The sequence below is a fragment of the Carcharodon carcharias genome, chromosome 6 (assembly GCF_017639515.1).
Source record: "Carcharodon carcharias isolate sCarCar2 chromosome 6, sCarCar2.pri, whole genome shotgun sequence".
Classification (NCBI taxonomy): domain Eukaryota; kingdom Metazoa; phylum Chordata; class Chondrichthyes; order Lamniformes; family Lamnidae; genus Carcharodon; species Carcharodon carcharias.
This window is the reverse complement of record NC_054472.1, coordinates 148593295-148618214: the sequence shown is the minus strand read 5'-3', so window position 1 is coordinate 148618214 and position 24920 is coordinate 148593295. Positions and strand designations below refer to the sequence as shown.

The 24920-nt window shown below is 42.3% G+C and overlaps 1 protein-coding gene across 3 annotated transcripts in view; it reads left to right on the top strand.

Moving 5' to 3' along the window:
• Nucleotides 1-922: 922 nt before the first annotated feature.
• LOC121279421 (ALS2 C-terminal-like protein) overlaps nt 923-24920 on the top strand; it is a 148466-nt gene continuing 124468 nt past the window's right edge. For 2 of the 3 annotated variants that reach the window (XM_041190655.1, XM_041190653.1), the window contains exon 1: nt 923-1057. The gene's annotated coding sequence lies outside the window, so the exon portion shown is untranslated. The remainder of the gene's footprint in view (nt 1058-24920) is intronic. The other variant, XM_041190654.1, reaches the window with a different exon arrangement.

Genomic DNA, 24920 nt, shown 5'->3' with positions numbered 1-24920 from the left:
CATCAGGTCGTTTACCTGTCTTCATTCTTTGATGGGATGTGGGTGTTGCTAGCAAGGCTGCCACCTGTTGCTTATCACTAGTTGCCCTTGAACTGAGTGACTTGCTTGATCTTTGCAGAGGGCAGGTAAGAGTCAAACACATTGCTGTCAATCTGGAGCCAGCCAATGGCAGATTTCCTTCTCCAAATGTGAGCCAGACAATGGCAGATTCCCTTCCCCAAATTACATTAGTCAACCAGATATGCTTTAACAAATGCTGACAGCTGTCATGATCTTCCTCACTGAGACTAGCTTTATAATTCCAGGTTTATTAACTGAATTTAAATCCCACCAGCTATTGTAGTGGGATTTGAACCCATGTCCCCAGACTATTAGCCTGGAACTTTGGATACTGTCCAGTGACATTACCACTATGTCACTGTCTCTTCTTGGAGTTTCATTGCTTCATGGTTCAACTCTGCCAGAGCCATGACTGGCACTTTCAGGGGTGGTGGGATGTGGGGTGTCCCCAGGCTCTTGACAACGGGATCCTGTGCGTCTGTGTGGACAGTGTGTGTACAGTCCATAATTAGGCAAAGAGAACTTCTATACGTGCAGATTTCTTTGCAGATTTGTTTGGCAATTCTTTACGATGGGTTTCTGTGAGCACCACACCTAAACTGACTAAATAATACTGACAATGTACTTCTTTGTTTAGTATGTTCTGCGCGCTACTGTTTCGGTTTATGTGCCGTGCATATTTTGTGGACATAGCAACATAAAGGATACGATAAAATAATGCAGTGACCTGATTGAGGATTTTTATTCAATTCGTAAACAGATTACAGGGAGGGTTCCAGATTCTGGGAAGGTACACCAGTCATCACTATGGTTACTAGGAATTCAGGCAAAGCAACATGGGAGAGGAGGAGCATGATTGCTGAACTGTACTTCCTTACTGATGTAGTTTACACTACACATCAATAATTCTGGTTTCACAACCTCACTTTGCTCTCTGACATGGTAGATGTGAAACATTGGTTTAAACAGGCCAACTCAGATGTTGCAGCGACTCCAGGTAAGACAATGGAGCTTTCCTATAAAAATGCCTGTTATCATACTGCAAATAATTCTGCAAGGACTTTTTTGAAAAGTGGTTATTAGATTTATTCTAAAAGGAGCTAATCTCGTCATGCTGTTTTGAGGTGGGGGATGGTGGGTGGGGGGTGGGGGGGGGGCGAAGAGAAGATACCTAAATCTTTAGTTTGAGCTATTTTGTGAATTTAGAATCAGTGAGTCAGGACAAAGATGTTATCAGTTGCTCTGATAGCCTGTCCTTGGCAAGCATTGCAAGCTGCTGAATCAGCCCTCCTTTTTTTAAAATTTCTGTTCTCTTCCTCTCTCTTAGTAATTGAGCTGTAATGATTAAAACTTGTTGCAATGTAACTTTGCACAATGCTGAGATTTGCAAACCAGCATTACGGCTACAATGGAAAGCTAAGAGGACGAGGGGAATCACCATCCATCTTCTGTATAGATTTATTTCCCGTTTCTCACGTTTCCCCTGCACATAACTCAGGCACTTGATACATGGAACTTTCCCCACAATCCACGGAAATAAGGGTGTGTGTTCAGCAATTATGTTTGACCTTTTTTGTATGAAACATGCAAAGTTGCGTGGTGTACATAATTCAGCACTGCAGTGAGATGTTGGAATGCACCCAGCAGTAGCAAAAGAGCCTGGCACAATCTCAAGAAATGGTAAAAATGCTCAGCGCGCAGTTCTGTGCACAGTGCTGGAAAATGTATGCACCCATTATATTCGGCTCCTGAATCTGGTAGGAAAGGGTGTTTCCCTTGAATAAGGAACTACTCCTACCTGCTGTCACAATCTGATTCCTTGCAGTTAAATGTTTCCAAACCATGTGTGGTGCTTTTTTTTTGAAAAATGAACAAACTTAATTCGAGTGTAATCAACACAGCACAAGCTACCATAATAGCCAAGATTCAGTTAAGCACTCAAGCCTCTGCATGAGCCAGTAGTTTATGGGTTCAAGACTCCAAAGACTTCAGAGCATTTAGATGGTACCTCAGTTCTATTCTGAGGTAGTGCCGGACTGTTGAAGGTCTCGTCTTTCTGATGAGACATAATCGGAGGGCACTGTCTGCCTCAGGTTGGTGTAAAAGATACCCTGGCACATTTTTGAAGAGCAGCAGGGGAGTTATCCCAGGTGTCCTGGGCACTACTTATCCCTCTACCATAACTTAATATAATCTGGTCATTATCGTATTGTTTTTGGGCCCTTGCTGTGCACAAATTGGCCATTGTGTTTTCTACACTTCAAAAGCTCTTCACTGACTGTGAAGTTTCTTTCTTTCCAAAATTAACAGGAACACGCAAACTGCCAAGTGTTTGTGCAAAGAATTGTTTGGCAAACAATTTTAAAATGTGATTCGCTTTTAAAAGATATTGGCACCAATTCAGGGAGATGGGAACTGGGATTTTTAACGTTTTAAATTTATACGAAAATGCTTTATATATGTAAAAACTATAAAAGGGCTGCTATTCCAAGCTGCCAGATTACAATGATGCAGTGCAACTTGTGTTTACTTTTAATTACACAAAGTCAAAACTGTGATTATCACCATACGGCCCAGGGTGCAGCAGCTTAGTTGTCAGCACGCTATTTACATGCATTTGTACCTATGCAGAAATTGTGAAGGAAGCTGTAAAGTGCATCTTTGGAATCTGACAGGTGTTTCAGAAGACTTATATAAAAATGGAGCTTCTACATCACCTTTACAAGATAAAGAAGTAAATGCGCTGTTAGGGTTAAGAGTCTAAGTTAGAGTCAAGATTAAAAACAAAAACAGAATTACCTGGAAAAACTCAGCAGGTCTGGCAGCATCGGCGGAGAAGAAAAGAGCTGACATTTCGAGTCCTCATGACCCTTCGACAGAACTTGCAAGCCATTCAATCATGGCTGATAAGTTTCTCAGCACCATTCTCCCGCCTTCTCCCCATAACCTTTGATCCCCTTACCAATCAAGAACCTATCCATCTCAGACTTAAATACACTCAATGACCTGGCCTCCACAGCCTTCTGTGGCAATGAATTCCATAGATTCACCATTCTCTGGCTAAAGAAGTTTCTCTTCATCTCTGTTCTAGAAGGTCTTCCCTTTACTCTGAGGCTGTGCCCTCGGGTCCTAGTCTCTCCTACTAATGGAAACATCTTCCCCACGTCCACTCTATCCAGGCCTTTCAGTATTCTGTAAGTTTCAATCAGATCCCCCCTCATCCTTCTAAACTCCATCGAGTATAGACCCAGAGTCCTCGAACGTTGCTCATATGTTAAGCCTTTCATTCCTGGGATTGTTCTCGTGAACCTCCTCTGCTCCGTCTCCAGGGCCAGCACATCCTTCCTGAGATACGGGGCCCAAAATTGCTCACAATATTCTAAATGTGGTCTGACCAGAGCCTTATAAAGCCTCAGCAGCTCATCCCTGCTTTTATATTCTAGTCCTCTTGAAATAAGTGCCAACATTGCATTTGCCTTCCCAACTACCGACTCAACCTGCAAGTTAACCTTAAGAGAATCCTGGACTAGAACTCCCAAGTCCCTTTGCACTCCAGATTTCTGAATTCTCTCCCCATTTAGAAAATAGTCCATGCCTCTATTCTTCCAACCAAAGTGCATGAACTCACACTTCCCCACGTTGTATTCCTTCTGCCACTTCTTTGCCCATTCTCCTAACCTGTCCAAATCCTTCTGCAGCCTCCCCGCCTCCTCAATACTACCTGTCCCTCCACCTATCTTTGTTTCATCTGCAAACTTAGCCAGGATGCCCTCAGTTCCTTCATCTAGATCATTAATGTCTAAAGTGAAAAGTTGTGGTCCCAACACTGACCCCTGCAGAACTATCTAGTCACTGGCCGCCATCTTGAGAAGGACCCCTTATCCCCACTCTCTGCCTCCTGCCAGACAGCCAATCTTCTATCTATGCTAGTACCTTGCCTCTAACACCCTGGGCTCTTATCTTACTGAGCAGCCTCCTGTGCAGCATCATGTCAAAGGCCTTCTGGAAGTCCAAGTAGATAACATCCATTGGCTCTCCTTTGTCTAACCTGCTCGTTACCTCCTCAAAGAATTCTAACAGATTTGTCAGGCATGACCTCCCCTTGATGAAACCATGCTGACTTTGCCCGATTTTACCATGCACTTCCAAGTATTTTGAAATCTCATCCTTAATAATGGACTCTAAAATCTTACCAATGACCGAGGTCAGGCTAATCAGCCTGTAATTTCCCGTCTTTTGCCTCACTCTCTTCTTAAACAGGGGGGTTTACATTAGCGATTTTCCAGTCCTCTGGGACCCTCCCTGATTCCAGTGATTCCTGAAAGATCACCACTAACGCCTCCACTATCTCTTCAGCTATGTGTTTCAGAAATCTGGGGTGTAATCCATCTGGCCCAGGTGATTTATCCACCTTCAGACCTTTCAGTTTTCCTAGCACCTTCTCCTTGGTAATGGCCACCATACCCACATCTGCTGCCCCCACCCCCCCCCCCCCCCCGGCGACTCTCTTGAACTTTGGGATGTTACTCGTGTCTTCCACCTTGAAGACTGACGCAAACTACCTATTCAGTTCCTCCGCCATTTCTTTGTTCCCCACTACCAGCGTCATTTCACCAGCAGCCCAATGTCCACTTTTGCCTCTCTCTTCTTGCAATCTTCTTTTATATTACTGGCTAGTTTACCCTCATATTTAATCTTCTCCCTCCTTATTTCTTTTTAGTTGTCCTCTGTTGGTCTTTGTAGGCTTCCCAATTCCCTGGTTTCCCACTGCTCTTCGCCGCATCGTATGCTTTCTCTTTAGCTTTTATGCTGTCCCTGACTTCCCTTGTCAGCCATGGTTGCCTCATCTTCCCTTTAGTATGCTTCTTCTTCATAGTGATGAATTTTTGCTGTGTCTCCCAAATTACTCCCAGAAACTCCTGCCATTGCTGTTCCACTGGCTTTCCTGCTAGGCTCATCTTCCAACCAATTCTGGCCAGCTCCTCCCTCATGCCTCTGTAGTTGCCTTTATTCAACTGTGATACTGTTACATCTGATTCCAGCTTTTTCCTCTCAAATTGCAGGGTAAATTCTATTATATTATGGTCACTTCCTCTTAAGGGTTCCTTCACCTTAAGCTCCCTTATCAATCTGCCTCATTACACATCACTAAGTCTGGAATTGCCTGTCCCTAGTGGGCTCCACCTTTACACATCTTTAAAATCTACCTCTGAGCAAGCTTTTTGCTATCCACCTTCTTTGACTGATTTTCCATTTTCATCTATTGTGTTCCTGTAAAGCACTTTGCAGTGTTTTACTAAGTTAAAGGTACTTTATGAATGCAAAATGTTTTCTTTGTACAAGGCTCTCCCAAGCCTTTTAATGCCTTGGCTGTTAGTACATTGTTTTCTGTTCCCGATGTCTTTCCATTGCATAAGTGTGGTGATCTTTTACATCATTTACCAGTTTCCCCCTTGTCTAGTAAGCAGGCTGCAGACATTAAACCATTATCTTCCTCTTTTATGCGGCATTATTTTCCACTGCTGCCTTTGTTTTGATTTCCAATGAATCATAAAGCTTTGAAGGGGGCCATTAAGTTCTTCTGAGTTTGTGCTAGCTCTTTGAAAGAGCTACCTAATTAGTTTAACTTCGCCCCCTCTTTCCCCATACCCCTGCACATTTTTTCTTTTCCATTATCTATCCAATTGCCTTTTGGAAGTTACTTCTGCATCATCTTCCACCACCATTCATCTGCATTTCAGATCACAACTCTCTGCATCATAATGACTAAAAACCTTAACTTCCCCATAGTTATTTTGCTGATTACTATACGTTTGTGTCCCCTGGTCACAGGCCTTACTGTCAGTAGAAACAGTTCTATATATTTACTTTATTACGATCCCTCATAATTTTGAACACCCATTTTCCTTTGACAAAGCACCTTTGACCTTCTCTGCTCTAAAGAGAACAATCCTAGTTTTTCCAGTCTCTTCACATAACTGAAATCTTTCCTCCTTGAATGGTCTATACCTATACTGTGTATATATTCATTTTACAAATTCAAGTACATACTCTGTGTTTATTTCTGACTTGCTAAATTTAGAGTTTTCCCCCTTTTTATTTGACTTGGTTACATTATTTTTCAGGTCATTTCAAAGATATGCTTTGACAAGTTGGTTTTGAAGTGTTACTGACTGAACTGATTCTTAATATTAACCCACACCAGTCAGATTTGATAATTTCAACTGTAGCAAAGGCATATTGACTGAAAGTATTTGACAAACCTTTTCCCAGCAGTTTAACACATGACGTAATTGGGATTGAACCGCATCATTGGGTAACCTAAAAGATTGCATTATGATGAATTCCTCTCCTCTGAAGAAACATGAGCGTTTCATCATACACTTCCTTATAAAGATGGTGACTTGGTGCCCTAGTGTTACAGAAATGAAATGGAAAAATAAATGGGAAAATGTCAATTCTGCAATAAGATTGCCCACATTATAATGTGACTAGATTCCAAAAGTACTTTATAGGCTCTGAAGTATGTGAAAGATGCTATATAAGGCAAATTCTTTCTGCTCTTGACAATGTGAAAATGAAACATGAAAGTAGAGCCATCAACATCTTGAAGAGTGAGATTGTTAAATAATGTTAAACTATTAAAAAAAAACACAAATTGGCATCAGGAACAATGAAGTTTGTTGCATTTACTATTATAAATGTTTCTTTTGTTTTGGAGGAGGAGGTATATTTTTATGGTCCTGGTTCGAGGTCCTGTTAAGGGGTCAGTTTCTCATTTGAGACACCTATTATCAATGTCAAGCATAAGGACATTGAGAATGCAGAATAAATCTCCCTCTACTCCCTGAATCATGTTTTGCCCTCCAACTTCTGAAGGGATACTTCTGATGTGACTCTCCTGTATGCCTGGCTTCTGTGACTGAGATTGCCAATTTAGGAGATGGTTTATTGGGATTACTACAAATGAAATTCATATTGGACTCTTGCAGACAGCAGATGAAGGGTATTTCAACTGGTTACTCAAATTTGTTTTAACTTGTAATCAGATGTCCTTGTTTAGCTTTTTTGATTAAATGGATTCGAAACCTTTGAGAGTGAGGCGATGTCTTATCTAGAATAATCCATAAACTGAAATGTGTTTACAAGGTAATGAACCAATTGAGTCGTCCTGATCAAGGTCAGCCAGCAAAGATTTATTTTTTAAATAGCGATCAACGGGAGAGAAAATATGAATTCATTTGATACAATAGCAAAATACAGTGGATGCTGGAAATCCGAAATGAAAATGCTGGAAGCAGCCCAGACAGCATCTCTGGAGAGAGAAACAGAGTTAACGTTTCAGGTCTGTGACCTTTGTTAATGTATCAGTAATTGCAATGCATAGCAATTACATTGTTAAAGACAACTGCTAGTTAAAACAGGTGATGGGCATTGGTAGTCCCATCAAAATAGTATAAATAGATACAGTTGGAACACTCTGGTGCGGTAGGTACTAGGAAGTCTGTCACACTGAAGAGTTGTCCCAAGAATAAGCCAACTTGTGCGAAAAGACTAGCTTTGGACTTATTCTTCCACCACAAGCACTCATTGTGAGTAACATAGTAGCAGAGGATGAACTTCAAGCTTTGGTGATTGATTGCTGTATATGAAATTTATTGTCTCAGTCCTCTAAGGGAAAAGAAGGCATATTGCTGTTGACAATTTAAGTTACAGAATGGCGAAAGGATGGCGCAAAATCTCAAGCTTTGACTTTCCACCAATTTTTTCTGAACCTGAACCATATTGCGAATGGAAGAACAAGGTGGAAACGTGGACACGAGTTACCTCTTTACCCTGGAAGAAGCAAGGTATGGCCTTGGCTTTATCATTACCAGAAAAGTGTACGATCAGCAGTAAAGTATTTTCAGAAATGGAAGTGGATGATTTGGACATTGAAGAGGGATTGATGCATCTATTACAATTTTTGAATAGGTGTTACAAAAAGGATGCCTTATTGGAAGTGTATGAAGATTGGACAATCTTTGATAGATATCGGAAAACAGATGATCAGTCCATGGAAGAATATATTGTGGATTTTGATAAATGGTACAAAAGACTATAGATAATTGAACGTAAAAGCTGGAGTTGATACTGGCATTTAAGTTGCTGGTTTTCCCACATTGATAGACTTTTAGTACTGATGGGGGTTCAATTCCATGGGAAAGTCTCTCCTAGATCAAATGGCTGCTGTCCTAAAAAAAATTCTGGGGAAACAGTCATTCCCAGCCACTTTCTTAGCAAACATGAATAACTATGCCATGAAACAAAGGATGGAGTATTCTGTGGTGGCCGGATTTCTAGATCGACCAAATATCTGATGAAGGTTCCAATACGAAGACTGGATTAATGACAGGAGGTCTGAAAATGGTCACAATCTTAGCCAATTTGAGAGTCGGGATAAAAAGTGGGTCTGGGACGGTGACCATAGATGGTTAAACCCAAAAAAATATACGGGGAATGGTTAATCAGTGGTGATTCTCAGTGTTATTACGTGATGAATTGGCCACATCGAAAGAATCCAAGAGACGGATTCTCCTGAAGCTGAAAATGATGATCATGACGCCATGATGGAATGGTGTTTGTCAGAGTTTGAATCCAGCGATGAATATCTTAATGGTCAATCTCTTCAGCTGTGTAGTTCTAGACAATGGTTGCACTTTCACGGTGTGTGGGATGGAGTGGCTTAACTGCTCCCTGGAGAGTCTCGATGAGGCAGACTGGTGGAAGGTCAAGGAGTATGAAAGCGCTACTTGCTTCAGGTTTGGAGACACCACATCCACATCCTCCAAAAAGGTAGTCCACCCTTGTAAGATAGCAGGGATCAGTCTGTTCCTCAGTACTGATGTAGTTTCTAGCAAGATACCGCTAATGTTAAGTCAATCTGTGATGAAAAAGGCTCAGATGGCACTAGATATAAAGAATGATGACATGAGCGGTTGTGTTTGGGGAAAACGTGGATCTACATTTTACTCGGTCAGGCCATTACTGCCTACCATTAAGGAAGCCAGAGATTTCTCATCAAAAAATTCATGCAGTTTTGTTAACTTCTGGAAATAAGAATTTGGTGGACAAAAAGATGGCCATTTGGAAGTTACATAGTTTGTAAAGCCAGTGCCACAGAAACTGAAAACTCTATTGCAAGATGCTGGAGTGGTTGACCTTTATTGACCAAATCACTCCTCAGTGTGAAGTTTATATTAAGTATTGCTAGACACCACCATGTCCTGTTGTGAGCTTGCCACCAGCCAGGGAGTTTAACGATGCAGTGGCAATGGACTTGAAAGTTTGGGACAAGGGTAGGGTTTTTTTTTACTACACTTCATAGATATGGCAATCAGATTTGGCCTATCCACTGTAATACATAGTAAGGACAAATGGACCATTGTTGATATCATCATGGAGAAATGGGTGGGACCAGTATTAGGAACACCAATGAAATTCTTGACAGATAATGATGGGGAATTTGCCAACGAGGTATTTCGAGATATGTGTGAAAATTTAAGCATCATAGTTATGCACACTGCAGCTGAGAGTCCATTTAGTAATGGTCCTTGCGAGATAAACCATGCAGTGATAGACAACATGTTACATGAAATATTGTCCGATCAACCAGGTTGCAAATGGCGCTGGCCTGGGCAGTGCATGCGAACAGCTCTTTGCAAATGGTTGAGGGGGTACAGTCCGTACCAGTTAGTGTATGGAAGGAATGCAAAGTTGCCTTCAGTGTTATCAGATGCTTCCCCTGCTCTAGAAGGGACTAGCATTAGCTGCATGTTTTCTACTCATTTGAATGGCTTTACATGCAGGCAGAAAAGATTTGATAAAAGCTGAGGTTTCGGAGAAAATTTGGTGAGCCCTACGGCACCACATAAGACCATCAGGAGTACAGTTTAGACAAGGAAACATGGTATATTACAAAAGGAAAGGCTGGAAGGAGTCTGGCAAGGTGATAGGGAATGATGGAAAAGTAATAATTGTGCAACATGACATCAAACTGTTAGGGTACATTCTTCAAAGTTAATTGGCACTGGCTATACCTTTTACAAGTTCTAAACAGGACATAGAAAACAAAGAGGCACCATGCATTTCATACATACACACACACACACACACACACACTAGCGCGCACACGTTTGGCAGTTATGAGGAGCAGACTTTGGCAGATAGAGGGTTGAATGACAATGAGCAAAATAACACGGAAGTACAGGATAAGGCTATTCATCCAAAAGGGCAACTACTCAAAGTAGGAACAAAGGTAACATACATGCCAGAAGAGGCCAGTGTGTGGAGAGATGCTACAATCATAGGGAGAGCAGGAAAGGCCACTGGTAAATACAAACATTAGCTAAATGTGCAGAATAAAGGACAGGAGACAAGACCCATGGATTGGCAAACCTAGGTAAAGATATGGAAGCCCAGAAAGCACAGTATGAGTTCTGACAGTAAACGAAAAGTAGTCGTGACTCCAGAAAGAAAATCACGGACTTGCGAACGGGATTCTGCTTGCACAGGAGAAAGATCATATACTAACAGTCCAGGAAGGGAGAGGAATGTGATTAGAAGTCATAGCTTGACAAGAACTATAGAACAAGCTAGGAATGTCAATAGAACTAGAAGTCCTTTTGACCGAGAGGTTTTAGTAGCTGCTAATAAATTGGAAAATAAGCTGATAAAGGAAACCAAACAGAAAGATATGGAAGCAATTTGGGGTACACATTGAAATACCTGACAGGACAACCAGCCTTATCTCACAGGTGGATCTGTACAGAAAAGGCTAAAGCAAGATAATTAGTCTGAGACTTTGAAGAAACGCTCAGGGATCAGGATGTCAGGGTGGACTTGCCTACTGCAGGGAAAGTGAGCATGAAGATTTTTTTTTAGCTATTTTAATATCATATTCCTGGGAGTGCAAATTGATTGATATAAAGGCTATGTTTTTGCAGGGGGTGAAGTTTCAAAGAGAAGTCATTTTGAAACAGTGTAAAAAGTTGGTGATGTAGAAGGAAAGCTGTGGAAATTGAACAAGTATGTTTATGGATCGAATGATGAGTCAAGATAATGGTATTTTTCCATGAGGTCTGTCCTGTTGAAAACAGGTTGCATTCAATTAAAGACAGACTCTGCAATGTTCTACTGGTACCATAAGGAGAAACTAGCTGGAATCTTTATCATGCATGTTAATGATTTCCTGTGGGTAGACGCTGTAGAATCTGAGCAATGGGTAACCGACAAGATAAAGGAGTCCCAGGTTGGCAGTCAGTCTTCTAGGGACTTGAAATATATAGGTTTAGACATTAAGCAGAGCAAGTCAGGAGTGACATTGAATCAACAATCTTATCTAGAAAATGTTAATTGCATTCCCACAAATTGGGTTAGATCCTCACAAAAAGAGGATCCTACTTCCAAGGAAGAAACAGAGCAATTGAAAAGTTTAATTCGGAAGTTGAACTGGTTATGCACTCAGACTAGACCTGATGCTAGTTATGATGTGTTGGAGCTGAGTACTATAATGAAACATGCTATGGTTGGGGAATTTCTGAGAGCAAATAAAACATTAAAGAAATTAAATTCAGAAAGATGCTCACTGGAACATTCTGGTGTGGGAGGTACAAGGAAGTCTGTTACACTGAACAGCTGTCTCAAGAAAAAGTAAATCAATTTATGGAAAAAGACTAGCTTTGGACCACCACAAGCACTCATTGTGAGTAACAACCTTTCCTTAGAACTGGAAAAAGTTAGAAATGTAGAGGTTTTCAGCAAATACAAAGGGGAAGGTCTGAAATAGGGTGCAAGGTAGGAGAGATTAATTGAGAAAATATTCATGTCCTGTGACCTCTACCTCTTAGAAGGACAAGGGCAGCTGGCGCATAGGAACACCACTGCTTGCAAGTTCTCCTCCAAGTCACTCACCATACTGATTTGGAACTATTCTTCAATGTCGCTAAGTCAAAATCCTGGAACTCCCTCCCTAACAGCATTGTGGGTGTATCTGATGGACTTCAGGAAGGGAGCTCACTACCATCTTCTCAAGGGCAATTAGGCATGGGGAATAAATGTTGGCCTTGCCAGCAATTGCCACATCCCAAGAATGAATAATTAAGAAAAAAAATGCCCTCCAGAAATCTGTGCTGCATCCAATTTTGTTCTCTACATGTAGATGATTGTGTTCAAATCTTGGAATTTGCTGACAAATCAAAAGTAGGAGATTTGGCAAAGAGCCAGAAATATTGTAAAATAATTCAGCGGGAAATGCAATTATGTGCTTATGCCTTCAGTGGACAGATAAAGGATATGGACAAACAAAAGGCAGCCAACTATAGAGACAACATTGAATCCATAAAGAGCAAACAGGATAGCTTCACTAGAGTGATGCAAGGGATCCCAGCCCCTCAAACGTCTCTTCATAATTAGAGATACTGGAATTATTTCCAATGGATCAGAGATAGCTGAGGAGAGTTAAGAATTTTAAAAAATATTTATGGAGGATTTTAATAGCATGAGTAAGAAAAGGCAATTTGCTCCTATAAGGAGATAAAGGGTCGTCAGTTTAAAATTGTCATGGTGAGGTTAGGAGAACTTTGTTTACAAAGTGGGTTATTGGAGTGTTTGGTTTGAAGTGATTGCAGTGAAGGAAATTGCGTTTATATTTGAAAAATTCATTGAAAATTTGAAGCAGAGATAAATACTGGAAATGCAGGCAGTGAAATGAGTTTTGGATTGTCCATTTTCATTTGTCTAATGACACTCCCGTGATGCACTTTGGGATGTTCTGTTACATGAAAAGGTGATTATATAAATTCAAGTTGTTGTGTTGCTAATATTTATCCCTTAAACAACCTGCTGTTTGTGAGACCTTGCTGCCTCAAGAATAAATTGGCTACTGCTTCCTACATTATAACAGTGATTGGAATTAAAGTAATTAGCTATAAATCACCTTGAGACATCCTCAGGTCATGTTAAGCAAATTGCAAAGCCATGCAGAAACAATAGAGCAATACTAGTCAGGAATTTCAATGACCCTAACATTAACTGGGATAAAATCAGTGTAAAAGAAATAGGATTATTAAAAAGCCTTGAGGAGAACTGGGGACATTTGTAGAATTTCTCAATCGGCTACACACACCTGCAAAACACCTACCCTATATATGAGAGCACCTATTTACATCAATTTCTTGCACCAATGACTCAAGTTAGATGCGGAAGGCTGTCTAAGTTGCCTCAATTGTCTTTGATGCTGGGGGTGGCAGACTATATCCATGTAGCTATTAAGACACCGTCTGAGGTGGCAGGGGCATTTGTGAACAGGAAGGGCTTCCACTCCAGTGTTCAGTTTCTCTGTGACTACTGTCAATGCTTCATGCAAATGTCTGCAAGGTTCCCAGGCAGCTGCCTTGACTACTACTTCCTGAGGCAGTTTCAGGTGCCTATACTGTTCAGCCCACCATATAGTCTCTGGGGATGCATCCTGGGTGACAAGGGATTAAAGGCATGATTCATGATGCCTGTCTGAAACCAGAGGAATTTTTCGGGTTGTAGGAAGGTCTGTAGTGGAGTTCCCCAGGGGTCAGTATTGGGACCCTTGTTTTTCCTAATATATATTAATGATCTAGATCTTGGCGTCCAGGGGACAATTTCAAAGTTTGCAGATGATACAAAGCTTGGGGCATTGTGAACTGCAAGGAGGACAGTGTAGAACGTCAAGAGGACATAGACAAGTTGGTGGAGTGGGCAGATAGGTGGCAGGTGAAGTTCAATGTGGAGAAGTGTGAGGTGATGCATTTTGGTACAAAGAACATGGACAGACAATATAAAATAAGGGATAGAATTTTGAAGGGGGTGCAGGGGCAGAAAGATTTGTGCATAGATCATTGAAGGTAGCAGGACAGGTGGAGAGAGCAGTTAATAAAGCATATAGTATCTTGGGCTTTATTAATAGGGGCATAGAGCACAAGAACAAGAAGATTATGCTGAATTTATATCAGTTATATAACTTAAATATTTTTATACAACTCTCGTTATACCTCAGCTGGTAAATTATATACAGTTCTGGGCAGCATATTATATGAAGGATGTGAACACATTGGAGAGAGTTCAGAAGAGGTTTACAAGAATGGTCCCAGGGATGCGAAACTTCAGCTATGAGGATAGATTGGAGAAGTTGGGACTGTTTTCCTTGGAGAGGAGAAGGCTGAGAGGAAACTTGATAGAAGTTTTCAAAATCATCAGGGGCTGGACAGAGTAGATAGGGAGAAGCTGTTCCCACTCGCAAAAGGATCAAGAATGAGAGGGCACAGGTTTAAAGTAACTTGCCAAAGAAGCAAATGTGACGTGAGAAAAAACTTTTTCACAGAACAAGTGGTTCGGGTCTGGAATACACTGCCTGGAAGTGTGGTGGAGGCAGGTTCAATCGAGGCATTCAAGAGGGCAGTAGATGATTATTTGAAAAGAAACAAGGTGCAGGGCTACGAGGGAAAGGCAGGGAAATGGCACCAAGTCATAATGCTCATTTGGAGAGCCAGTGCAAACACGATGGGCTGAATGGCCTCCTTCTGTGCCATTAAGATTCTGTGATAGAACTGATGCCATTGCACCACCAAGCCAACTATTGAACAGGCACTTCCCAAAACGAACTTCAGGTGCTTTGGTTACTCTGGGGTAGCTCTCCAGTGTGCACATACAAGGGTTTGTCACATGCTGATCATATGATGCGCCTTGGTGCCACATGGCGATGCAACGAGGAGAGGAGCTGGAGAGAGATGAATGGCATGAGTGCTGACCATCCTCAGTTGAAGAGAAGCAGCACCCAGTGGAGGGTGCTGAGGCTTCTCTGAGGCATTAACAGATTTTCAAGTAAAGGCCTCAGTCTGCAATTGCTGGTTTTGGGCCTGCCACCCCCACCGTCAATCCCCGCACCCCCCATATCAGCTGATGCCAAATCTATCCCGAAACAATCCTTTCACCTGGCGCTTCCTAAAACATTTCTTTCCCAGATCCCATGGCCACGCTTCATATCAGCCCTACATACAACCTGAACTCTTTGTTGTTCGCATGCAGGCCTTTTGGCCAACCCAACAGGGAAGACAGGGCACTTACAATTTCAGTGGCAAACAATTCTTCATTGAAATGCCACATTTACAAATTTCACAATTGATGAATTAGATACCCATGCATGGCCCTTGGTGGAAGCACTATAATTTGCATGACTTTTGACGCTCACTTCTAAGTGCTCCTCCTAAGTGGCTGAGGTCAATCTGGAGGCAGCCTGCTTCGTACACTGCTGTGCTGTAGAAGATGCCTCTGGCCACCATCCTCTGGGTTACTGAGGGCTGAGCCGCAGACTGGGCCCACCTGTATCTGTACTGGGATATCCACGGTCATGCGGTCAGTAGTGCATGTATCTCTTCTAGCGTGGTCGGGGTAGGCCGTTGACCATGGGGAGATTTACAGGCCCTAGGAGCTAAAACCTCTTGGGCCTCACGCTGCCTAGGTTTGGGCAACTTGCTGTCCACCCCAATCCCCATTGCTTCTGTCCTTCTGTCCAGATTTAAAATTAGGCCTTAAGACAATGAGTATCAACAGGCTATTTGACCATAGAGATAGAGATCAGTTCTGTGTGCGTGAGGTTCCACCCAGCCCCACCCCCAGCCCCTGCAGGCTAGTTAGAGGAAATCCATCTCTTACTAGCCTAAGGGTACTGAAGACAATTGGATGAACCTTCCATGTAGTTTTCAGGGTTTTGTGCTAGATCTTCTCACATTTAGCATCAATGGGCACTTTTGTAGGTGGACATTGTATCCCTGTGTTCCAGAGTGCAACAAGCCCAAAATCTAGTGAAACAACAAATTTCCTATGCACTTGGTTTCATGAAAAATAATAAACATGCAACTTTAAGGACTATCTTAGCCTAAACTTATTTTTAAGTTAGCTTTTCCCAAGATAATTGAGCAGTATTTGTTTCGACAGCTGCTCCAGACTATTCACCCATTTTAGACCAGACATACCTCATGTAGTGCCACCTATAGCTACAGAGGCATTGCACTGTGAGATTAGATGAATCATGCAACCAGGAGCATGCTCCTGTGTGTGCCAGAACACCTTGACCCAGCGCTATCCTGACATCACACAGCCAAACTGGCTGTTGCAATGTCAGAATTGGAAATTTTGTCCTTGAAAGTCCAGCCCACATGTTCATACATTATTACCCAAAGATCAGGTGTGCAAGATGAGACCCAAGCAGTCAAAATTAAAGGGCCATTCTAGAATTGCAAATGACTTTTCCTTATTCTGAGTTAGTGAATGCTCTCTTTTTGGTTCCTGGAGGTCTTTCATGCCACTTTAGGATAGGTACCACTTTAGGTTAGTTGACAGATAATGTCCCAGGTATGGGGGCAGTTTTTTCACTGCCTCCTATTCTTCAACAGCACCAGGGAAAGGTACAGGGAAGATGGAGATGCCAAGCTTTATGATGAGGGAGGGAGGGAGCCATTCTGGACTCTGTAACTGGACAGAATGCTCCACAGTAGATTTTGGAGCATTATTTCCACTTCAAAAAACTTTGCTATCCCAACGTGAACCCACTAATCACAATTGTCACATCAACCAACACCACAAACGACTATGATACAGGTGAACAGAACAGCAAGATCCCACAAATGGTGAGAAATGATCTGTGACTGCTTCTAAAGTAATTGGCTCTAAGTGTTTTGCGATGGCCTAAGGATGTGAAAGAATGATATATTAGAAATTCTTATCAGTAGAACATTTAGAAAACACTTCTTCTTTTCAACTTTGTCCTTTTTTTTCTTGCTGATTGTGTTGATTCTTTTACAGGATTTTTGACTCAGTAATCACCCTGTGATCTAAACTAAATGGTCAGTTATTTATGGTGTGGCTGTAGCAAATTATTGACCTGTAGTGCATGGTCTTTGATTTTTTTTTGAGCTACAGGGGAGGAAGTTCAACTTGCAGAGAACTTGAAAGGCTGATCCCATAACTTGTTAATCTTGTTTTTAACTACAATTTCAACCTTGAGTATTCCGCTAAATGCCCAGTTCATGTGATTTTTCCTTTTCGTTTGTTAATTATTCATTTGTGAGATCTTTAGTGAACAAGCAATGTAACTGCAATAAATTTCCAAATGGACAATAAAATTGAATTAAATGATATTGTCTTATCGTGGGTGAGAGAAGTTGCAATTTGAGACTCAGTCCTTTGGTTTTCAGAAAGACTTGAGTTACTACGGGCAGAAACAGCCTCAGACATGCCGCATGAAACTTGCTTTTTCTCAGGGTTAACCAAAATAACAGAGTCACCACATTATTGACGCTCTCTCAAAGTAAGGCCACAGGAAGGGTGGGGTATGAGTCTATAAAATCAGTGTCTTGACTGCAAGCTTTTTGCTGTAAAACTTGTGCTAATTTATGAGCGTAGATTTAAAAGCAAAAGCTTCAATTTACTTTTATATAACATAAAAGCCCTTTGTATTTTTTGCTTCTGCCCCATTTGTTATTTTCTGCATTTAATTTGTGTGCACTGTCCCTTTTTGTTCTGTGTTCATCACGTTGAGGCATGTTTATATTGGGCAAGGCTCTCCCTGCCCACTTTTGGCATGAAGTGTTAGCAATAAACACACACACAATTTATAACATGATTTTGAATGCAGTGTGCTAATCTGGTTCTTTCCCCTCCTCCCCTACCCAGAAACAACTTTGATGAGAAATGTTTTACATAAATGTTCTCAAAAGGATTAGTGCACCTTATTTTTTTTCTGTAGGGGAGGGGGTGGTGAGGGGAAAGGGAAGTTGTTGCTTGTTGTAGCAACTGTGTTTGCTCTGTATTGAGGAAGTAGGATATGAAGTCACTTAAGGTACAAGAATGCAGTTCATGGGAATTTGTAAAGTATAGGACACAGAACAGACACCCCACTTTGCTGCATCAACAGTTCTGTTACTTTGGCTTCAGTGATGAAAATGATCCAGGGATAATTACGAAGGAGTATAACTGAGGCTGGAAGGTGCTGTTCCTGCCTCTGTTGGCATTTGTAGCATAATGATTTGAATTTAGAATTTTGGTTTCACACTGGAGGTGGTGCTTACGTCCTAAAATAAGACCAGGAATATAGGAGCAGGACTAGGCCAATCAATCCGTTGAGCCTGCTCCGCCATTCAATATGATCAAATCTGATCATCCACTTCAATGCCTTTTTCCCACACTACCCCCAGATCCCTTTATATAATTGGTATTTTAAAATCTGTCAATCTCTGCTTTAAACATACTCAATGACTGAGCTTCCGCAGCTCTCTGGGGTATAGAATTCCAAAAGTTCACAATGATGAGTTAAAAAAATTCTCCTAACCATGGTTCTCATTGGCTTCCCACTTATTTTGAAACTGTGTCCCCTGGTTCTAGACTCTCCAACCCGGGGAAACATCTTACCTGCATCTACGCTGCCTATCTCTTTAAATATTTTGTAGATTTCAATAAGACCATCTCATTCTTCGAGACTCTAGAGAATACAGGCCCAGTTTCCCCAATCTCTCTTCATGGCACAGTCCCGCCATCCTAGGAACAAGTCTGGTGAACCTTCATTGCACCCCCTCTATGGCATTAATATCCTTCCTAAGGTAAGGGGACCAAAACTGCACACAGTAATTCAGGTGCAGTCTAACCAATGTTCTATACAATTTAAGCATGACTTTGTTATGCCTGTACTCAAATACCCTTGCAGTAAAGGCCAACATGCCACTAGCCTTCCTAATTGCCAGCTGCACCTGCATGTTAGTCTTCAGTGACTTATGGATGAGGATGCCTAGGTCCCTTTGTACTTCATAATCTCATAACATTTAAGAAATACCCTGCACACCTGTTCATCATTTGTTCCTCCAACCAAAGTGGATAATCTCACATTTTTCCACATTGTATTCCATAGGCCATGCTCTTGCCCACTCACTAAATTTGTCCAAATCTTCTTGAAGCTGCTTTGTATCTTCCTCACAACACATTCCCACCTAGCTTTGTGTCATCTGCAAACTTGGAAATAATACATTTGTTCCCCACATTCAAATCATTGATATATATTGTGAACAGCTGGGGCCCAAGTACTGATCCTTGTGGTACCTCACTAGTCACAGCCTGCCAATGTGAGAATGACCCATTTATTCCTATTATTTTTTTCCCGTTATCCAATCCTTAATTCATGCCAGTATATTACCTCCTATCCCATGAGCTTTAATTTTGCTAACAAACCTCCTGTAGGGGACTTTATAAAAAATCTTCTGAAAATCCAAGTATACTATAACCACTGACTCCCCCTTATCATTCTGTAAGTATAATTCTCAAAAAATCTCCAACAGGTAATCAAACATTATTTCCCATTCATAAATCCATGTTGACTATGCCAATCAGATCATTATTATCCAGGTGTCCTTATATCCTTCAGAATAGATTCTAGCATTTTCCCTACTGTAAGGCTGACAAGTCTTTAGTTCCCTGTTTTCTTTCTCCCTCCCTTCTTAAATAGTGGGGTGACATTTGTTACCTTCCTATCTGCAGGAACTGTTCCAAAACCTGCAGAATTTCGTAAGATGATCACCAATGCATGCATTATCTTCATAGCAACCTCTTTCAACGCACAGGGATGTAGAATATCAGGTCCTGGGGACTTATCAAACTTCAGTCCCATTAATTTCTCCAACACAACCTTTTCACTAATTTCCTTCACTTCCTCATTCTCCCTAGTCCTTTGGATCTCCAATTCTTGGAGATCTCTTGTATCTTCCTCAGTGAAGACAGACACAAACTAATCATTTAGCTTCTCTGCTATTTCTCTATTCCCCATTATAAATTCTTCTAACTCTGCTTGTAATAGACCCACATTTGTCTTAAGTTTCCTTTTTACATATCAATAGAAGCTTTTACAGTCAGTTTTTGTTTTTTGCTAATTTACATTCATATTCTATTCTCCCTGCCTTTATCAGTGTTTTGTTCCTCCTTTGCTGTAGTCTAAAATCCTTCCAAACCTCAGGTTTACTACTATTTCTGGGAAGTTTATGGGCCTTTTATTTTAATCTTATACAATCCTTAACTTCCTTTTGTTAGCCACAGTTGACTGACATTTTTGGGTTTTTGTGCCTTGAAGAAATATATAATTGCTGTAAACTATACAGTAATTCTTTAAAGACTATCCATTGTCTATGTGCTGTTATACCTTTTAATGTATTTTCCCAATCCACCTCAGCTAATTTGTCCCTTATACCTTCAGAGTTTCCTTTGTTCAGATTTAACACCCTGGCTTCAGATTGAACTACCTCACTTTCAAACATAATTTAAGTTTCTATAACATAATGGTCACTCATCCCTAAAGGTTCTTTTGCAACAAGATTATTAATTAGTCCTTTTTCCTTACATAGTACTAGATCTAAAATAGCCTGTTCTATAGTCGGCTCATCAACATACTGCTCCAGAAAACCATCCCTAACACACTCCAGAAACTCATCCTCTGCAGCATTACTGCTGATTAGGTTTACCTAGTCCAAATGCAGATTGAAGTCACCCATGATCACTGTATTAACCATGCTACATACTTCTCCAATGCCTTCACATTCTTCCTAAGTATGGCCCTAACTGTGATAGGGACAGTTTTGAACTTCAAAAGGAAATAGACATGTAAGTGGATTGGGCAGACTTATGGCAGATGAATTTCAATGCAGAGAAGTGTGAGGTGATTCATTCTGGCAGGAAATATATGGTAAAATAAAGGGAGAGCCTCGAAAGGAGGTGCAGTAACAAAGGGACCTCGGTGTAAACGTACAAAGGTCATTGAAGATGGCAGAGCATGTTGCGAGCAGTTAATAAAGCATATAGTATCTTGGGGTTTATTAATAGAGGCATTGAGTACAAGAGTAAGGAAGTCACATTGAACTTGTATTAGACACTGGTTAGGCCTCATCTGGAGTACTGCGTCCAGTTTTGGTTGCCATACTTGAAGGATGTGAAGGCATTGGTGCGAGTACAGAGGAGATTCACAAGAATGATTCCAGGGATATAGAACTGTGACTATGATAGATTGGAGAGGTTGGGACTGTTTTGCTTGGAAAAAAGAAGGCTGAGAGGAGACTTGATAGAGGTATTCGAGATCCAGAAGGGTATGGACAGGGTACATAGTGAGAAACTGTTCCCACTCGAGAACTTCAAGAGCTAGAAGGCACAGATTCAAGATAATTGGCAAATGAGTAAATGTGATGTGAGGAAAAGTTTTTTCACCCAGAGGGTGTTTGTTGCCTGGAACAAACTTCCTGAAAAGCCTGGTGGAGGCAGGTTTGATTGCGGTATTAAAAGGGGAATAGGTTTGCTACCTGAAAAGAGCAAATGTGCAAGGTTATGTGGATAAGGCAAGGGAGTGGGACTAGGTGAAATGCTCTTTCATAAAGCCAGTGCAGACTCAATAGGCTGAATTACTTCCTTTTGCACTGCAAAGATACCATGATGCTGCGGATCTCCTGATTAATACCATGCCCCACTCTACCACTACTATTTGATGGCCTATAATCAACTCATACCAATGTTTGCTGCCCTTGCTGTTTCTTAGCTCAAACCAAACAGATTCCACACCTTGTTCTTCCGATTGGAGATGCTCCCTTACTTATGTGCTGATCCCATCCCTTACACTACAATACTGCCTTTTCTTTTTGCCTGTCCTTGAATATTGAATATCCTTGGATATTCAGTTCCTACTCTTGGTCACCCTGCAGCCATGTTTCAGTAATGGCAATTAGATCATACCCACTTACCTCTAATTGTGCCTTTAATCATTTACCTTGTTGCGAATGCTTCATGCCTTCAGGTAGAGTGTCCTTAACTTTGCCTTTTTGACATAACTCCACATTAAGTTTAGTTGATCTTTGTTTTTCCTGCCTTATAATTTCACTTGCCACTTTTCTACTTCCTATTACCAGCTTTACTTCCTTCCAATTTGAGCTACCCCTCAGGTTCCCATCCCCCTGACGAGTTATTTAAACCCTCCCCAACAGCACTAGCAAATCTCCCTGTGAGGATATTAGTCCTGATCTTGTTATTTCGTAACCTCTTCAGCATGTACAGGTTCCATCAGCCTCAGAACCGGCCCCAATGCCTCAGAAATCTGATGCCCTCCCTCCTACACCAATTCTCCAGCCACATGTTCAATCGCTCAATCCTTCTAATCCTATGCTTACTGGCATGTGGAACTGGGAGTAATCCCGAGATTACTGCCCTTGAGGTCCTGCTTTTTAGTTTCCTTGTAACACTCAAATCTGCTTTCTGGACCTCATCCCTCTTCCTACCTATGGCATTGGTACCAATGTGGACCATGACCTTGGTTGTTCACTCACCCCCAGAAGGATGTCATGCAGCTCCGTGATATCCTTGACCCTGGTACCATCCTGGAGTTACATTTACTGCCAGAGAAACGCCTGTCTGATTCCCTGAATATGGAATCCCCTATCACTATTGCTCTTCCACTCTTTTTCCTCCTCTCCTGTGCAGCTGAGCCACCCATGGTGCCACAGACTTGGCTCTGGCTGCACTCCCCTCAGGAAGCATCGCCCTCACCGATATCCAAAGTGGAAAACCAATTAGCAAGCAAGAGAGACTCAGGGCACTTCTGCACTACCTGTCTGGTTCTCTTAGGTTGCTTGGCAGTCACCCATTCCCTCTGTGCCTGTACAATCCTAACTGCAGTGTGACCACCTCTCTAAACATGCTATCCACATAGTTCCATGACTCAGGGATGCAAAATAAATGACCCCAGCCATCGTTAGAGTTCTAAAATCCAGAGCTCAAGCTTTTGCAGCTGGTGACAGTTCTGGCAGATGTGTTCATCTAGGACACATGGTGCGTCCATGACTTCCCACATACTGCAGGATGTACATTCCACTTTGCCGAACTGACCTGCCAGACCGTAACTTTAAAAAATTATTTATCACAATTAGAATAACTTACCAGTTACTCACCAATCAGCTTCTTCACTTGTAATGAAATAAGAGCCAGCTACTGGAGGCTGAGAAAGATAGAAAAAGAAAGGAGCACCTCCTGCCCCTCTTCACTGAACTCCCTCTCTCACAAAGTTCCCATGTTACACTCTGTCCACTCAATGCAGCACTCCGGGCAGACAAGGCAACACTGAGGAAGGCCTGTTTTATGTTCCCTGAAAAACAACTAATTCCATCATCTGAAAACCAGTTTAAGTTAGCTGCCAATTAAGTAGCTACTGCTGCACTTAGAAAGCTTGTATACCCCTGTTCGAAGGCTGGAATAAAATTAACTTCTTAAGGAGTAATTTTTACTTAATTGCTAAATTAAAGAAAAAAGACTAGGGGCAGGATTTTCCGGCTGATGTGCGGGTGGCGGAGCCCGCACGTCAGTGCTTAAAATGTCGCCTGAGCGTCCTGACGTCAACATGCAGCATCGCGATATTTCGGTTGGCGAGCACACACAGCAGCGGGACGCTCGCCCACCATTAATTAAAGGCCTCATTAAGGCCCTTAACTTGCCAATTGTCCTGGATTTTGAGGGGCCCGTGCGAACTTCGGGTCGGAGCACAGGCCCAACGGGCAGGCGGGTAGGAGCTTTTTTAATAAAACTCATGCAATGTCAGGATATGTGGACTCAGGGGGGTTGTACATGTTTTCCATGACGTTTTAATTGCAGGAAGTGTTTTAAACTTGCCTGTGTGATTGTTAGCAGTTCACATCAATTTCCAAGTGCTTTCAAACCAGCCTGCAGACAGTAATCTTTCTCGGGCCTGCAGCTTTCCGGAGGCCTCCATTTAGCCTGGGGTATGGGTTCTGACCTCTCCACAGGAGGCAGCTCCCCTGAGGAGGAAGGGAGGGATAGAGTAAGGAGGAGGCCAGGACTGGACAATCAGCCTCCAGGGGAACCACCTTTGGGAGGCCAGGCACAGGCACAAGGGGCGCAGGGCCAAGAGGTTGTCCAAGGTGGGACGGGGCGCAGAAGACGCCACTATCCTGCTGTCAGGGTATACAGGCGGTGAAGCAGCTACCTCAATATGACTGAGGTGTAATGCCAAAGGAGGCTCTGTCTCTCAAGGGAAGTAGTCAACTATATCTGTCAGATGATTGGCCCTGAGACATCCCCATGGGTGGACAACCCATGCCAGTGGCTCTGGAGCTCACAGTTGCCCTCCATTTCTAAGCCTCTGGCTCCTTCCAGGGCTCGGTGGGTGATCTTTGCTGTGCCTCCCAATCAGCTGTCCACACTTGTGTCAAGCAGGTTATAGACACTCTGTTCAGACGGGTATCCACCTTCGCTGTCACCAGGCAAGTCAGGCACAGTGAGCCAGAGGCTTCGCGGCCATTGCTGGCTTCCCTGTGTCCAGGGTGCTATAGACTGTACAAATGTGGACATCAAGGCACCAGCAGGTGAGCCTGGTCCCTTTGTCAACAGGAAGGGCTTCCACTCCATGAACGTGCAGATAGTGTGTGATCACAGGATACTGATTGTGCAAGTTTGTGCAAGATACCCAGGCAACTCCCACGATGCCTACACCATCAGACACTCCCAGGTGCTGGGGCTCTTCAGTGCTCCGGTCCGGCTGGATGGATGGTTGCTGGGTGACGAGGGCTATCCCCTGTGAAGGTGGCTCATGACGCCTCTCTGCCATCCAAGAACAGAAGCTGAACAGCAGTACATTAGGAGCCAGGGAACCACAAGGGCTGTGATGGAGCGAGCCATCGGTCTTCTCAAGATGCGCTTGGGTGCCTGGACCGCCCAGGGGGCGCACTCCAGTACCCCCCAGATCGCATCTCTCTGATAGTGGTAGT